The sequence below is a fragment of the Canis lupus genome, chromosome 36 (assembly GCF_048164855.1).
Source record: "Canis lupus baileyi chromosome 36, mCanLup2.hap1, whole genome shotgun sequence".
Taxonomy (NCBI): Eukaryota; Metazoa; Chordata; class Mammalia; order Carnivora; family Canidae; genus Canis; species Canis lupus.
The window spans coordinates 25,677,440-25,696,066 of NC_132873.1; the positions used below are offsets into that span (position 1 = coordinate 25,677,440).

At 35.2% G+C, this 18,627-nt stretch overlaps 1 long non-coding RNA gene across 1 annotated transcript in view; it reads right to left on the bottom strand.

Moving 5' to 3' along the window:
* Positions 1-13,496, bottom strand: part of LOC140625748 (uncharacterized) — a 26,978-nt gene extending 13,482 nt beyond the window's left edge. Inside the window, exon 1 of the long non-coding RNA XR_012025077.1 lies at positions 13,432-13,496. This is a non-coding gene — a long non-coding RNA (uncharacterized lncRNA). The remainder of the gene's footprint in view (positions 1-13,431) is intronic.
* Positions 13,497-18,627: the final 5,131 nt, after the last annotated feature.

Consider the following 18,627-nt stretch of genomic DNA (forward strand, 5'->3'; position numbering starts at 1 on the left):
AATAGTGAGACTCCATTTCTATATAGGAGGAATTTAAAATTAAATCTGCCTTATTAGGTTGTATTTCAGTGTCTAAAATAGCTTACCACAAGGCAGCATTTAATAAATTAATTACTGCATTAATTACATAATTAGTTATTATATACATTAATATTAGAATTAGGCACTCTATGAAAATAAGGGGGGGTTCTCTGTGTGTGTATGTGCATAAAATTCTGAGGGCTATAGGCAACAAGTCAAAGTGGTGAGTTTTTAAAAAGATATTATAAGCACATTTAACAGGAGATTTGCCCGTTTAATAAATGTTTAAGTATACAGTACAGTGTTATTAACAGTAGTCATGATTTTGTGTAACAGATCTCAAACTTATTTATCTTACATAACTGATAACTGTATACCCATTGAATAGCAACTCCCAATTTCCACTTCCCCTCAACTACTAGAAACTACCATTCTGTTCTCTGCTTCTATGAATTTGGCTGTTTTTGATACCTCATGGAAGTGGGATCATACAGTTATTTATCCATCTGTGACAGTCTTATTTTACTTAGCATAATGTCTTCTAGGTTCATCCATGTTGTCACATATTTCAAGACTTCTTTTTTTTAAAATTAGGGCTAAATAATATTCCATGGTATGCGTGTCACATTAAAAAAAATCCATTGACCCATTAATGGAAACCTAGATTGTTCCTGCATCTTGGCTATTGTGAATAATGGAACAATGAACATATATCTTTGAGATTCTGATTTTAATTTATTTTGAATAAATACCCAGAAGTGGGATTCCTGGGTCATATGGTAATTCTAATTTTAATTTTTTTGAGGAAACTCCATATTGTTTCCAATAGCAGCCGAAATATCTTACATTTCTTCCAACAGTGCACAAGGGTTTCAATTTTTCCACATCTTTGACACTTGTTATCTTTTGTTTTCTGATAATGGTCATCCTAACGGGTGAGAGTTAATATCCCATTGTGGCTTGGTTTGCATTTCCATAATGATTAGGGATACTGAGCTCCTTTTTATGTACCTGCTGGCTATTTGTATGTCTTTTTTGGAAAAATGTCTATTTAAGTCTTTTGCCCATTTTAAAAATCAGATTATTATCCTTTTTACAATTGAGTTGTAAGAGTTCCTTTTGGATATAAACCTCTTATCAGATATGTGGTTTACAAATATTTTCACCCATTCTAAAAGTTGCCTTTTCACTCTGTTAATGGTTTCCTTTGCTGTGCAGAAGCTCTTTAGTTTGATGCAGTCCCATTTGTTTACTTTTGCTTTTGTTGCCTGAACTTTTGGTGTCATATCCAGGATGTTATTGCCAAGACCACGGTCTGTAGGCATTTCTCCTATTTACCCCCCACTCCCCAGGTCTTCTACAGTTTCAGGTCTTATATTTAAGTCTTTAATCCATTTTGAACTGATTTTTGTGTATGGTGTAAGATAAGGATCTAATACCATTCTTTTCAAGTGGATATCCAGTTTTCCCCACATTATTTGTTGAAGACATATCCTTTTCCCATTGAGTGCTTTCATTTCTTATCAAAGATCAGTTGATTGTATGTATGAGTTTATTTCTGTGCTTTCTATTCTGTTCTATTGTTCTATGTCTGTCTTTATGCAAGTACCATACCATTTTGATTGCTATAGTTTTATAATAAATTTTGAAATCAGGAAGTGTGAGGCTTCCAGGTTTGTTCTTCTTTTACAAGATAATTTTTGACTACTTAGCGTTCCATATGACTTTAGGATTGCTTTTCCTATTTGTGTAAAAAATGCCATTGGAATTTTGATATGAATTGCAATGAATCTGTAGATCACTTTGGGTAGATGGACATTTTAACAATATTAAGTCTTTCAATCAGGAGCATGGTTTGTCTTTCTGTTTGCGTCTTTAATCTCCTTCATCAGTGTTTTAGTTTTCAGTGTACAAGGCTTTAGCCTCCTTCATTAAGTTTATTCTTAAAGTGGTTTATTCTTTTTGGTGCAGATGTAAATGCTATTGTTTTCTTAATTTCCTTTTCAGATAATTCGCTGTTAGTGTGTAGAAGTGCAACTAATTGTTGCATGTTGATTTTGTACTTTGCATCTTTACTGAATTTAGTGAACAGTTTGTGTGTGTGTGTGTATGTGTGTGTGTGAACTCTTTAGGGTTTTCTTCATTTAAGATCATGTTATCTGCAAACAGAGATCATTTACTTCTCTGCTTCTGATCTGGATGCCTTTTATTTCTTGCCTAACTGCTCCTCCTGGGACTGCCAGTGCTGTGTGGTATAGGAGTAGATGGCATGCGTATCCTTGTCTTGTTTCTTATCTTAGAGGAAAAGCTTTCAGTTTTTCATCATCAAGTATCATTGTAGCTGTTGGCTTCTCATATTTAATATGTTGTTTTCATATTATTATGTTGAGGTTATTTTCTTCTTTCTTAGCGTATTGAGAGTTTTTATCATGAAAGAGTATTGTATTTTGTCACATTTGTTTTCTGCTTCTCTTGAGATAATCTTATTATTTTTATCCTTCATTCTGTCAGTGTGGTGTATCACAGTAATTGATTTTTTTATGCTGAACCATACTTATATCCCAAGGATAAATCCCACTTGGTCATGTTATACGAGTATTTGAATGTATTATTGAATTTGGTTTGCTAGTGTTTTGTTGATGATTTTTACATCCATGTTCATCATGGATATTGGTCTATAATTTTCTTTCCTTGTAGTGTCCTTATCTGACTTTGGTACGATAGTAATGCTAACTTTCTAAAATGAGTTTGAAAATGTTTCCTCCTTTTCAATTTTTTGGAAGAGTTTGGGAAGGATTGGCATTAATTCTTTTTTAAATGTCTGGTAAAAATCTATGAAGCCCTCTGATTCTGGACTTTTCTTTCTTGGGAGGCTTTTTCATTACTGATTCATCGCTTTACTAGTTATAGATATGTTCAGATTTTCTTTTTGTCCATGTTTCAATCTTGATAAGTTGTATGTTTAGCAATTTATCCACTTATTCTACGTTATCCAATTTGGTGACATATAGATTTTCATAGTAGTCTCTACTGTCTTTTTGTTAACATTTCCACTCTAATCTTTGTTATTTCCTTCCTTCTGCTAACTTTGAGCTTCATTTGTTCTTTTCTAGTTTATTGAGGTGTAAAATTAGGTTGTTTATTGAGGTATTTCTTTTTAATGTAGGCATTTATTATCATCAGCTTCCTTTTTAGTACTGCTTTTTTTCCATCTCATAGGTTTGGGTATGCCGTGTTTTCATTTTTGATTGTCTCGAGATATTTTCTAGATACTGTTTTGATTTTCTTTGACACATTGTTTGGAAGTGTGCTGTTTCATTTCTACATATTGTGAAATTTCCAGTTTTCCTTCCACTGTTCATTTCTAGCTCCTTTCAGTTGTGGTTAGAAAAGATTTCATATTATTTCGGTCTTTTAAAATTTGTTAAGACTTGTTTTGTGGCTTAACATGTGATCTGTACTGAAGAAAGTTCTGTGCTCACTTTAGAAAAATATAAATTCTCCTGCTATCGAGTGGAATGTTCTATACATGTCTTTTAGGTCCATTTAGTCTTTTAGGTGATCACATTTTATTTTCTGTACTTTGGACCTCTCTCACTATTTCTTTCTCCCTTTCCCTAATCAGGATATTTATGATGCCTTTTAGCTGTTCAAAACATAAATCCTCCACACATACATACTTTAGTGTCTCTAAAAGTTCATTTTTCCCCTCCTAACATGTCTGATATTTCCACCTTAAATTTCTATTCCCTTTTTCTACTCTGGTTTAAATAGTTATCAGAGGGCTCAGCAGCTGAGCATCTGCCTTCAGTCCAGGGTGTGATGCTGGGGTCCCGGGATCGAGTCCCACGTCAGAGCATGGAGACTGCTTCTCTCTCTTTGCCTGTTTCTTTGCTTCTCTATCTCTGTATCTCTCATGAATAAATAAGTAAAATCTTAAAAAAAGAGGAAGTAAAATAGTCATCAGTATAGCAGAATTCCTGGGCTAGATAATGTTATGACTATTATATATAATAATATCTGGTTTAAGTCACCCAGTCTATTTGCATATTTGGGGACTGAAAATGGGAGAGGATGCTTACCTAGTTTTATTCGGCTTTTGCACTAAAGTTTTCTGGATAACATGGTAGTGCTCTCAGGGTCCAAGTATTTAATGCATACCCACATACACATGTAAAGGACTGTTCTCTGTCCTCGTCATCACTATCCAATCTCTTTTATTTGATGTTATTAGAGAAATAAAAGTGTTCATAACATGAATATATTTACCCTTTTCTACCAAAAGTGGTGAGTTTTGTCATCATCTTTATCTATGATTATACAAAGATACAGACATCCAATTTTTGCAAATAAAATTGTAATAAATTTTAAGGCATAACTGCAGATTTGGAAGCAACTTAATTTTATGGAAAATAATGTTGGAGAACTGCTCTAATCACACGTGACACCATTGATATTGTGGACCTGGCAGCATTACACATGTTACCAATTGAAATAAAAAGGGACAAACATGATGACTAAGTTCTTCAAAAGAGAATGATTTAAATTTCAAAGGATTAAGAAATCTTTTTGGAAAATGGATGAATCTTTGAATAATACTGAAAGAAAACAACCTTCTCAAATGATTCTGCTGATGAAAACATAGGCAATTTTGTATGAATGTGAAAAAAATTAAGAAACCCAGTGAGGATGGATTCATTTCTTGGTAAATTTTAAGAATTGGCATATGGTTATAAGCATATCATCTCTTTCATTAAATAGAAATAAACTTATTTTAAAATTTTGTATTTCAAAGTAAAGTCTCATTCTGTATTTTTATTACCTAATTAAAATTTTGCCATGGTTTTAAGGTGGCTTACTTAAATGTTTTTTTCTTTTGACACTATGAAAATTCAATAACTACGTGAGCCAATGGGTGTGTATAGCTATGTAGGTTAAAACCATTTTTTTCAAAAAGAATAATTTCTTGATTTGTCTGTCTAGTGAATAATCTGCCACTATCTGGACACTTTCTGTGTATCTACAATTAAATAATCTCTTTTATAACAGTCGATGGGGATGCTTGTTCAATCACTTTCAGATGTTAAGGAACTTACATAACTCAATAACAACAACAACAACAAAAAAAAACAAAAAAAAAACCAAACCTCCTAACAATCTGATTTAAAAGTGGGCAAAGGACCTGGATAGATATTTTTTCAAAAAAGATATAGAAATGACCAATAGGTTCATGAAGAGATGCTCAACACCACAAATTATTTAGTAAATGCAAATCAAAATCACTAAGAGATATTACTGCACATCTGTTAGGATGATTTTTGTGAGAAAGACAGCAGATAATGAATATTGGTGAGATGTGGAGAGAAGGGAAATTTTGTGTGTTATTACTGGGAATGTAAATTAGTACAGCCACAATGGAAAACACTATGAAGTTTCCTCAAAAAATTAAAAATAGAACTACCCTATGGCCCAGGAATTCCACTTCTGGGTGTTTACCTAAAATTATTGAAATTAATATGTCAAAGAGATATCTATACTCTGATGTTTATTGCTCATTATTCACAATAGTCAAGGTATGGAAACAGGCTACGTGTCTGTCCACAGATGAATGGATAAAGAAAATATGATGCGGAAAATCCTAGACGAGGACATACGCAGTAGTCTCTTTGATCTTGTCCACAGCAACTTCTTGCTGGACACATCTCCAAAGGCAAGGGAAACAAAAGCAAAAATGAGCTATTTCCCAATAGCTCCCAATAGCTTCGTCAGGATAAAAAGATTTTGCACAGTGAAGGAAACAGTCAACAAAGCTAAAAGGTAGCCTATAGAATGGGGAAAGACATTTGCAAATGACTTATCAGATAAAAGGCTAATATCCATAGTCTATAAAGAACTTACCAAACTCAGCACAAAAACACCAAAAAACCCAGTTAAGAATGGGCAGAAGACATGAACAGGCATTTCCCCCAAGAAGACATACAAATGGCCAACAGACACATGAAAAGATGCTCAACATCACTTGGCATCAGGAAAATATACATGAAAACCACAATGAGGTACCACCTCACACCTGTAAGAATGGCTATAATTAATAATTCAGGAAACAACAGATATCGGCAAGGATGTGGAGAAAGGGGAACCCTCTTACTCTGTTGGTAGGAATGCAAACTGGTGCAGCCACTGTGGAAAACAGTGTGGAGGTTCCTCAGAAAGTTAAAAATAGGGCTTCCCTATGGCCCAGCAATTGCACTACTAGTTATTTATCCAAAGGATGTAAACATAGTGATCTAAAGGGGCACCTGCACCCTAATGTTTGTAGCACCAATGCCCATACTAGCCAAGCTATGGAAAGACCTCAGATGTCCATTGACAGATGAATGGATAAAGAAGATAAAAAACAGAGGGAGGTAAACCATATGAGACTCAACTCTAGGAAAGAAACTAAGGGTTGCTGTAGGGGAGGTGGATGGGAGAACGGAGTAATTGGGTGATGGGCATCAAGGAGGACACTTGATGTAATGAGCACTGGGCATTATGTGCAACTGATGAATCATTAAATTCTATTTATATGTAGAATGAAAAAAAGGCCAAACTCATCAAACAGAGTAAAATGGTAGTTAGCAAGATCAGGGGGTGGGAGAAATGGGGTGATGCTGGTCCGAGAGTACAAATCTTCAGTTATAAAATGAATAAGCTCTGGGGATCTAATATACAGCGTGATGACTACAGCTGGTAATACTGTGTTGTGTACTTGAAATTTGCGAAGAGAAGAGAACTTCAATATTCTCTCCAAACAAACAAGCTAACTATGTGAAGTGATGGATGTGTTAATTAACTAGATGGTGTGTAATCACTTCACAAAGTATACCTATGTCAAATCATCACATTGTACACTTTAAATATATACAATTTTATTTGTCAATTATGCCTCAATAAAGTCGAAAATACAAAAATAAAAATAATCCCCAATCACTTTAATATGAAGATGTGTGCATTACATTTGAATATCATCTAAAATATTCCTCTTAATTTTGGACACAGTTTCCCTTTAAAACTTAGAAAAATTAACAAGGTAAGGAGGAAATAATATGCTTATAGTATATTATATACGTCTACACGTATGGTCCTTGACTTAGGATGGTTTCACTTAAGATTTTTTTTTTTTTTACTTTAAGATGATGTGAAAGCAGTTTGGATTCAATAGCAACTGTACTTTGAATTTTGATTTTATCCTGGGCTAACAATATGCAGTACCATGCTTCTTGCGATGCTAGGCAGTGGCAGTGAGCCCTAGCTCCCCGTCAGTCACGCAATTGTGCAGGTAAACAACTGAGGCACCTAACAACCATTCTGTACCCATATGACCATGCTGTTACTCACTTTCAGTACAGTATTCAATCCATTACCTGGAATATTCAGCATTTTATTATAAAATAGGCTTTGTATGAGATGAATTTGCCCAACTGTAGGCTAATACAAGTTTTCTGAGTACATTTAAGGTAGACTAGGCTAAGCTACGATGTTCAGTAGGTTGGGTGTATTAGATGCATTTTCAACTCATGGTATCTTCAGCTTATGAAGGGTTTCTTGGATGTAACCCCACTGTAAGTTAAGGAAGATCTATACTATAGGTGATAATACACCTATACCATTACCATCTAGTAACAAATACTTATAATTCTGTTTCAGTGTTACAAAGTGTTACAAAGATATTCAAAGTATATATATATCTTTATTATTTCAAATTTTAATTTGAATTCTAGTTAGTTAACATGTAGTATAATATTGATTTCAGCAGTAGAATTTAGTGATTCATCACTTACATATAACACCCAGTGGTCATAATAACAAGTGCCGTCTTTAATCCCTATCACCCATTTAGCCCATCCTCAGCCCACCTCCCTCCATCAACCCTCAGTTTGTTCTCTATCATTAAGAGTTTCTTCTGGTTTGCTTCCCCCTCTCCTTCTCCTTCTTTTTAACCTCCTTCCCACTTGTTCATCTGTTTTGTTTCCTAAATTCCACATACGAATGAAATCATATGGCATTTGTCTTTCTCTAACTGACTTATTTTGCTTAGCATAATACACTTAGCCCCATCCAGCTGCTGAAAATGGTAAGATTTCATTCTTTTTGATGGCTGAGGACTATTCCATTGAATATATACCACATATTGTTTATCCATTTATCAGTCACTGAACCCTTGGGCTCTTTCCTTAGTTTGGCTATTGTTGATAACACTGCTCTAGGCATCGGGGTGCAAGTACTCTTTTGAACCTGTATTTTTGTATCCTTTAGGTAACTATCTACTATCTAGTAGCACAATTGTTGGAGCATAGGGTAGTTCTGTTTTTAAGTTTTTTGGGGAACCTCCATACTGTCTTCCAGAGTGGCTACACCAGCTTGCGTTCCCACCATCAGAGTAAGAGGGTTCCTCTTTCTCCACATCCTCGCTAAAATCTGTTGTTTCCTAAATTGTTAATTTTAGGTATTCTGACCAGTGTGAGGTGGTATCTCATTGTCATTTTGATTTGTGTTTCACTGATGATGAATGATATGGAATATCTTTTCATGCGTCTGTTAACCATCTAGATGTCTTCTTCAGAAAAATATCTATTCATGTCTTCTGCCCATTTCTTAACTAGATTGTTATTTTTTGGGGGGTATTGAGATTAATAAAGTCTTTACAGAATTTGGATCCTAACCTTGTATCAGATTTGTCATTTGCAAATATGGTCTCCTATTCCATATGCTGTCTTTTAGTTTTGTTGATTGTTTCCTTCACTGTGCAGAGGCTTTTTATCTTGATGAAGGCTCAGTAGTTCATTTTTGCTTTTGTTTTCCTTGCCACTGGAGATGTGTCTATAAGAAGTTGCTATGCCTGAAGTCAAAGAGCTGGAAGTGGAAGGGGAGTGGAATTAGAAGCAGCAACTCTGGAGTGAACTGCCCATGTCAGCGGGCTGTTGGGAGAGGGGCCTCCCTCAGGGCCTGCTGAGAGTCTGTGCCAGAATCCTTGGGAGCAGTGATGCCAGAGGGGCCACATTAGCTGCAGTAAATAGTATATTTTTGGTCTATTTCTGTAATCTCTCTTCCCATCCATTTGTAGAAGCGCTAAAAGAAGAGGAGAGGGGAAGAGTGAAGGACAGCTGATTGGTCTCTCTTCCAAGTTCCCTCCTGCTGGGGGAAAGGCCAGGATGAACATGGAACTGAATGCAAGATTGAGATTTTAAAATCAATTAGACTAGACTGAAATATTTAATATTTGAAAGCGACTGGGAAACTATAAGATCTGTCCAAGATGTTATTAAGGATGGGGAAAGGAAATTCAGCAGAACATGTTTGAAGACAGTGAATAGAGAAAAGTCAAATCACACCATCTTTGTACCCCACCGAGTTCAAGGGCTGTTCAACAGGCCAGTTTCATGTGCGAATAGAGGGCCGAAGTTACACTTGATTTCACAATTTTGCTTTGCTTTTCAAAATTTAGCTGTCATGTCAAAACTATTTTCCTATATTACTAAAACCTCTCTCTCTTTTTCTATTATTTATGTGTGTTTATGCTTTGAGACGGTTAGGAAGCAAGGCCCAAACTCCCAGAGGAACGGGGTCATCTTCCTTATCTTGCTGTAGTGCTCGAAGAACAGGAACCGATCCCTGCTCCAATCCTGAATTTAGCTCTCTAGGAAGAAGATGAGAGAGAGCAAGAGAGAGAGAAAGAGAGAGAGGGAAGGAGGTACCTCTCCTCTCTGTCCTAGTACCTTTCATGTTTGCACACTAAAATAAGATGTTTCACATAACATGAGGGGAATTAAACATACTATTAACAGACAATTGGTCTATTTTAGAAACCACACTCTCTTTAATTCTCTAGTCCCCCAATTTTACTATTTTAAATAAAGCCTGTATGAACATTTTTTTTTTTAGTAAATTTTTCTTTATTTGGGTTAATTTTTTCAGATTGTATTTCTAGTAATGAAATCAAAATACATAGAATACATTTTTAAAATGCTAATTATATAGAACAAATATCTTCTTAGAAAATTTGACTATGAAAATAAATTGGAACATGGAAATCATGTTAAGTACAGAGAAAGGTATTCCTATTATTTTTTTCCAATATTTTGCCTATGCTTAAATATTTTTAAAAGTGAGGTCATGATACCTTATAAGATCTATGAATTACTTATCCCAACTAATGTTGTACCTTGAGAATTTTTTTATATTTAAATATTTTTGTAAATTTGATTATAAAGTTGAAATGGTATTTTAGTGAATTGATTTGCAAAAATTTAGTTTTCTTTTTCTTTATCATAGATGCTAACACTGTTTCAGTTGTTTTGGAATTATGATACTGCATTGACCATCCGTGAATAAAACTTTATTTTTAATTTTTTATATTTAATTTTAATTGGATTCCTAGAAATGCAATTCTTGCATCAAAAGTTAGGATTATTTTGCTTAATTGCTTTCAAGAAAGTACCAGTCTTTCAGTCCTACCAGCAATTTATGAAAGGCATATATTTATATTCTTGTTTGTACCCCAGTTGGCATTGAGAATTCCCATGAAAATTTTTGTTTCATGAGAAAAAACTGATATTTTAATTTTTATTTTGATTATTAATGAGGTTGAACTTTTCATTTAATGTTTATTAGCCATGTGTGTCTCTCCTCTTGTGTGTTCTCTAATCATTTTTTGCTCATTTAGCTATTTGATGCATTTACATCTTAAAAGAGGAACTAATTTGCACAAATACATTTCTAACTAGGGAGCTTATGTAGGAAATATTTTCTAAGCATAGGGTGATCTTTGTTTTTGTCTACTCTTAAAAAATGTATTCAGTAAAAATGAATGTTAAGCATCTACTTGGTATAAGAAAGTATATGCTGTAGGAAATAAATTGAAAAAAAAAAAAACTTCTGTATCTCAAAGAGGAGGCTATTGTATGGCTTGAGTTTAAAATAACTAAATTTGAAAAAAAAAAAAAAAGACTAAGTCTGTTGCTTCTAAAAGTTCTTTGATTTCTCATTAAGAAATTATAAAAACTGGGCAGCCCTGGTGGCTCAGCAGTTTAGCGCCACCTTCAGCTCAGGGCCTGATCCTAGAGATCCTAGAGATCCAGTCCTACATCAGGCTCCCCGCATGGAGCCAGCCTGCTTCTCCCTCTGCCTGTGTCTCTGCCTCTCTTTCTGTGTCTCATGAATAAATAAATAAAAATCTTAAAAAAAAAGAAATTCTAAAAACCAATCGAAGTATGCCAAAGAAAATATGAACAAAAGCAAAAATGAGAATAATTACTCAAAATTTTATCACCTTAATGCATCACTTTTATGCTTTTTGGATAGTCTTTAATTGTCTTTGCATCTTGACATAGTTATAATCAGACTCCACATAGTACTTTGTATTTTGCTCTTTTTTCGTTTGCATTATAACTTAACTTAGTCTTTTTACTGGAAGTCTTTATTCTGATGACTGGATCTTTTTACAACTTATGTAATTAAACTCATTTGGGGGCATTTAGATTTTTCCCTTTTTTAAAGTATAATTTATTTAGGCCTATTCTACATTTATATTTCTTGACAAGTTCATTTTTTTTCAATTAAAAAATGTATAGTGGGAATAATCCTCAACCGTTTGCATTTAACATATGAACTTACTAGAAAATAATTAAATAGACTTAAGGAAGAACTAAGTAAGTGTGATTTTGGAAATCATATCACTTTTATTTTATTTTATTTTATTATTTTATTTTATTTTATTTTATTTATTTACAGAAGAGGAGTGGTAGAGGGGCAGGAAAAGAGAGAATCCTAATCAGGCTCTGCCCAGTGGGGAGCCTGAACCCAGGCTCTTTCTCACAACCCTGAGACCATGAACTGAGCCAAAATCAAGATGAGCCACCCAGGTGCCCTTGTCACTCTTTGTAGGTGATGATTTTGGGGATGGTTTCCTTGTGCACTCCAGGTCATACCCCATTGATTGCTGTGTGTTGCACTGGAGAGAGAGGAAGACTTCAGTGAAAGGAGACCTGGCTCAAACTTCGCTATATGCAATCTTGATTGACTTATGCTTCTAGAGTCTCCATTGTTTTCATTTATGATGTATGGCTTCTAAAGTCTGCATCACATGATACTGTTATGAGGATTAAGTAAAATAGCATCCAGTGCCTTCTACAGTATGTGCTCCAAATTCATTCAAGTTAATGTTAGATTGTTCCCCACTGCCCCTAGCTCATCTAATCCATCTTCATTTTGGCTATTTGAGAGGAAAATTGGAGCTTGGGTTGGCTTGAGGGGTTAGATTTTTAATTTTTCTTTTTCAAATTCTTGTAGGAATAAGTTCTTAGTCATGGTCTTAAGTTCTCTTGAAACCCCTAAAATATAGTAATTATTGATTTTCCAGCAGCCTACTCTAAAGCAATGTCTGAATAACATTTCAGTTCAAAGAAATCTTTGTTTTCTCTATTTGACATTTGCCAGAGTATCTCAGGAAGAACCAGGATCCTGAGTCACAGCTCAGGAGTCTGCTGCTTTTTTCATGAAGCCAGGCTAGTGCCCCTCCTTCGTACTTCTTGTAGACTTTTCTCTCCGTAGTCATGTCCTTGAAACTTGTCTTTCGCATATTTTGCTTATCAAGTAATTAAGATTTTTGACACATGTCTAACAGGATCACTCAAGATACTCTATTCTAATTCCATAGTAATATATTTTAAGTTATATTTTTTAGGAGGGTGAAATGAGACTCTACAAGTGTACCTGCACACAATGCCTTTCATCCTCATGTGATAAATGATACCTGCATATGTGTACTTTCCTTATCAAAAGGCATCATTGAAATAAGATGGGAAATCCGTGTCCTGGAAAAGCTGCTTTCTCTTTGGAACCCAAAATTAAAGGGAAACTGAACTTTACTTTTATCTGTAGTAAATGTTTCCTGTACTACATGACACGTACTTTACTGGAGGGACATGAGTGAGCCACATCATCATGTCAGAAGTTTGCTCATGAGCCTAATGAAAGAATAGTATGCATATATATTCAAAAATAATAATTTTGAAAAAATAGAGATGCCATGTTAATTTTTTTAAAAAAGCTTTTTCAATATAACTACTGTGTACCATGTGCAATTCATATTTTTCTGTTTTAGTGTGTTGGTATTAATATGATGGATGCAGAGGGAAAGTAAAGAATTCTCTTAAGTTACCCAGGCAGCACATGTGTAGGGTAGGATGAGGGCTGAGGAAGGGCGGCGGTATAGTGAGAGAGCAAAGCCTGGGTTGTGCTCCAGAGTTGAACTACTTCACTTCAAATCCATCCTCTGTTCTAAACTGCTTGCTTCACCTTGAGAAAACTATTGAAATTCTCTTAGCCTCTGTTTCTCCATCTATAAAATGGGATGATGATTATACTCACCATACATTGTTGCTGTGAAAATGAAATTACTTTGGTGGTAAAAGTTCTTGCAGTAGAAAGCTATTGTTATTTTTAATGCATTCTAGAATGTTAGATTTTACCAGAAAAGAATTTGACTGAGCCTAGGGGAGGGGTGGTGGTGGTCAGTAGTTGATAGCTTAGAAAATTCAAAGGAAGGGATCCCTGGGTGGCGCAGCGGTTTGGCGCCTGCCTTTGGCCCAGGGCGTGATCCTGGAGACCCGGGATCGAATCCCACATCGGGCTCCCGGTGCATGGAGCCTGCTTCTCCTTCTGCCTGTGTCTCTCTCTCTCTCTCTCTCTCTCTCTCTGTGACTATCATAAATAAAAAAAAAAAAAAAAAAAAGAAAATTCAAAGGAATAACTAATAATTTGTGTATTAAAACTTTTCCCCCATACTATCTATTTTATCCAAATTACAGGCAGGTATAAAATACAATATAGAACTTAGCTATTATATATGAAAATAGTGATAGAAGAGGGAAATTCTAGGAAAAAAATTATTCATATATTTAGAGAATTATGCTGTCAGCAGTTTCAGTTATCCTCAGTGCCTGATTCTTTTGAACTAGCACTTTGATGCAAATTATTTTTATCAGTCCTATTTCTTTCTTCAACTGCAAAGCACAGGATGAAACCACTTGGAGAAAGAAATGAATCAAATACAGGTAAGGAACAAATGAGAAAAGAAGGTAGAAATGAGAGAAGCAAGACCTGTCACTCAAACTTCCTAGTTCATAATTTTAATGTCAGCCACGTCCAGAATAAACATTCTATTTCATATATATGATTTCTTAAAAATAATTTCAAGAATAACATCAAATAAGTTGCATTGCTTGAGAAAATTTTGAAAAAATTAAGCATTTAAAAATGAGCATGCAATGATACAAATGATACTTGATGACCCCGAATCTCTCCTTTCATTCTTAGCTATATATTTTTTTAATAGATTATTTTAGAATAGATTTATATCTAAGAAAAAAGTATCAAGATAGCATTGAGAGTTCCAAATACCCTTCACTCAGCTTCCACTGATATTAACCATGGTACGTTTATCAAAAACAGGAAACGAACATTGTAATGATGCTGTTAATGAAACTCTAGACTTTATTTGAATTTCAACAGATTTTCTTTTTTTGTCTTTTAAAAAAGTAATTTATTTTCAAATACTTTCTCTTTTAAAATTTATTTAAATTAAGTTAGCCTGCATATGGTACATCATTAGTTTCAGATGCAGTTTTCAGGAATTCATCATCTGCCTATAACACCCAGTGCTCATCGCATCACACGCCCTCCCTCATGCTTATCGGCCAGTTACTCAGAGTTAAGGGTCTCTTGTGGTTTGTCTCTCTCTCTGGTTTTTTCCCACTCAGTTTGATCCCCTTTCCCTTATGGTCCTCTGCACTATTTCTTATATTCTGCATATGAGTGAAACCATATGACAATTTTCTTTCTCCGATTGATTTATTTCACTTAGCATAACACCCTCCAGTTTCACCCACTTCGATGTAGATGGTATGTATTCAATCTTCCTGCTGGCTGAGTAATATTGCATTGTGGTATATGTGTATATATGCCACACATATACATATAAACCTTACCTTCTTTATCCATTCATCTGTTGAAGGACATCTTCGTTCCTTCTACAGTTTTCTAGTAATGTCTTTTTTCAGTTCCAGGATTCAATCCAGGACATCAGATAGCATTTAATCTCTTTTGGTCCTATCACAGTTCCTCCATCTTTTTTGTGTATTGGCTTCCTATTGCAGCTATAATAAATAACCACAAACTTAGTAGCTTAAAAGTAGCTTAAAACAATGCAACTGTATTAGCTTATAGTTCGGGAGGATTGAAACCAGAAAATGGGCTAAAATCTAGCTGTCCACATGGCTCTGTTGCTTTCTGGAGGTTCTAGGAGAGAACCATTTTCCTGCCCTTTCCAGCTTCCAGAGGCTGCTCACATTGCTTGGTTTGTCCTTCTTTCTTTTATTTAAAAATTTTAAAAGTTATTAGTTGCTGTATATTTGACATATAATATTATATTCATTTCAGTTGTATGACAGTGATTTATATTATGAAATACTCACTACAATTAAGTGTACTTACCAGCTGTCACCTAAGTATTACAATATTATTGACTATATGGGGCTCATTTTTTTTTTCAAAGCCAGCAAGGTCCAGTCAGTCATTCTCATAATGCTTCAATCTGGTTCTGACCCTTCCTACTTCTTTATTTTCCATTTAAAGATCCATGTGATTATATATGGGGATCACTGTTATAATCTAGGATAATTCCCTTATTTTAAAGTCAGCTGCCTGGCAATCTTGTTTCCACCTAAAAGTTTAATAGCCCATTACTTGGTAACATAACATATTTTTAGGTTCTGGAGATTAGGATATGGACATACTTGGTGGGCCATTATTATGCCTACTTCAGCCTACCCTCCTGCTTCCAAAGATTTGTGTCTGTTTGTTATATAAAATATATGCACCCTACCCCAAGATTCTCAACCATCAAGTCCAAAATCTCATTTCAATCTCATCAGCTCAAAAATCCCAAGCCTCATCAACCTGATCATCTCAATCATGCTTGAGTAATGAATGCTCTGTGCATAAGCCATTAGAGGTGCAGTTTCTTTCAATCCATGAACGTGAAATTTAATAACCAGATTATTTATTCCCAAAACACAGTAGTGGGATAGGCATAGGGATATCAATTATAGATATTTCATTCAAAAGGAGACAAAATAGAAGAAAACAGGAAGTCATAGTGTATTACAACCTTTAAAAAAAAATAAAAAAAAATTTATTTTTCCCCCTGCCTCGACATGTCCACAAATAGATTGTGAATACTCTGCCCAGGAGATCGGGTGTATCAGTGTGGTAAGGCTTGCCTCTGACACAAGTTCCCCTTCTTGCCTTCCCCTCACTGTGACCTAGTGACATTCAAATGCACTGGGGAAGTCCCCTTGTGTCTTTTCTAGCATACTCCATCCTGATCCCCCCCCCCTCCCCCGGTAAAGGACCTTGCTCACAAGACCTTGCTCTCTCTTGGCTTCCCACCTGTTTGGAGGACCTTGCTCCCTTGGTGCTCCTTCCCATGTTGGCCCTCTCTCAGAGTACGGTGACTCTGTCTGGTACCTAAGCATAATAAACTTTTTTTTCTTAGCCTTTCCCTTGTCTCTTGTGAACATCTTATAAAAGACTGGGAAACACATAGGCCCCAAGCAATTTCAAAGTCCCTTGAAGCTCTCCATTCTGTCCTCTGGGTTTAGCACTCTACCCTTGGAGTCATCCTTCCTTTATCATAAAAGGTACCACATGTTTGAAGCTGAGTAGTTTTATCAATTGTTTCTTTCCTGCAGAACTCTGAGGATCTGACATCCTTCTTGTGTTTCGTTTTCTCTTAGTCCTAACTTACAGCATTTCTCCTGGTATGAAATTCTCAAGAACCTAACAACATCGTGATTTTAGTCCAGTGAGGCCCATGTCAGACTTCTAACCTATAGGGATGTAAGATAATAAAATTATGTTGTTTGAAGCCACTAAGTTTGTGGTAATTTATTGCTACAGCAATAGAGAACTATTACAATTGGATTTAGCAGTACGGAGGTGATTGGTGATATTGACAACAGCCGTTTCAGGGAAATGTCTAGAAGACCTATGAAAGAGAAGGGAAGAAAAACAATTGGAGAAAGTACATATAGGCCACATTTGAGTTTTCCCACATATTTCACGCTTTCTCACCTTCATCTTAGCTCATTGTCTTTCTTCACTATCTTCTTTCTATCCTAATTCTACCCTATTTTTATGGTTAATTCCTATCATTAAGCTTCCTTTACATTCTTAATCTGGACTAGCTCTTTCTACTTTGGGTTCTTATCATCTCAACGCTTACTACATTATGTAAAATAAGCTCTCCCCTCAATAAACTCCTTTGGATGCTCAGCACTGAGCAGAGTGCTTAGTTGCAATAGATGTCAAATGCTTATTGCATTAGTATTTGGGAGGCTCTCGTACATTGATAAATTAAATAGTTATATACCCTATTAGTCTATGAAGTTTTCTAGGTGCAGGTACAGTTCAGTAGTTAGGCTTCTATCCAGATATTTGGTAAGGAAAGCAGAAAGTTTAACCAACAGAACAAATACCCATCAAATTTCAGTTAAATTTCTAACTTCAGCGTATAAAGTCTATTTATTTAGGTGAAATCTTTTTTTCCCAGGAAAATATTTATAGATCATTATCCTAAGTTTCAAAAGTAAATTTTCAAGTAAGTCCTAAATTACGGGTTTCCTTGGAAATAAGAAAAAAAAAAGCATATTTATGAGACTGAATATGAAGCTATTTAAATTTCAGCAAAGAAAGTGCTAGAAAATGCTATAAACATTTGAAAGCTCCAGTACACCTGCATTGAAAGCATAAACACACACAACCATAGGAACTAGAAATTTCAACCAATTACAATAATCAGGAAGCAAAATTTACCCAAATAAACAGAAGACATGATTTAAGTTTGAAGGTGTTATAGAATTTTACTTCCTTGAACTTAATTTACTTGTAAACTTTTTCACTTATTCCTATAAATTCTCTATACTTCCTCTCAGCAATCCACCCCTTCAGTAGACAAAATATCCTGTGGCTTCACAAAGTACATTGTTCAGGTAATTTTTCCTGCTCACTCACCATGCACCAATTCCCACACTTTGTCTTTTTATTATCTGATAGGCACTGAAATGTGCTTTGAGCAAGCAGCTTCATTTTACATAATTAGAAGTCTTTCATCTTGCAGCTACACCCATTTGAAACAACCTAGAACAAGGAAGAAAACAAGTGGTGTTTCTGAATGGCCAGGAACACTCTCACAAAGACCACACTGTACAACCCATAGAAATGACCCCTTTGGAGAGTGCCTCAGGCCCACACCAAAGTCTGCTTACATTGAATATCTATTTATCAATATATCCTGAGAACATTAATGATGTCATCCAGCAATAATATTCATGATGTGATGATCTTGAGTCATAAGTGCAAGCTAACTTGTGTTCTGCAAATTAGAATAAATTGGAACAGGAAGTGGACAGTTCATCACTGGAAGAGTTCCACCCAAAATAAATGGAATAGAAAAAGTTGGGGATCCCCGGGTGGCTCAGTGGTTTAGCGCCTGCCTTCAGCCCA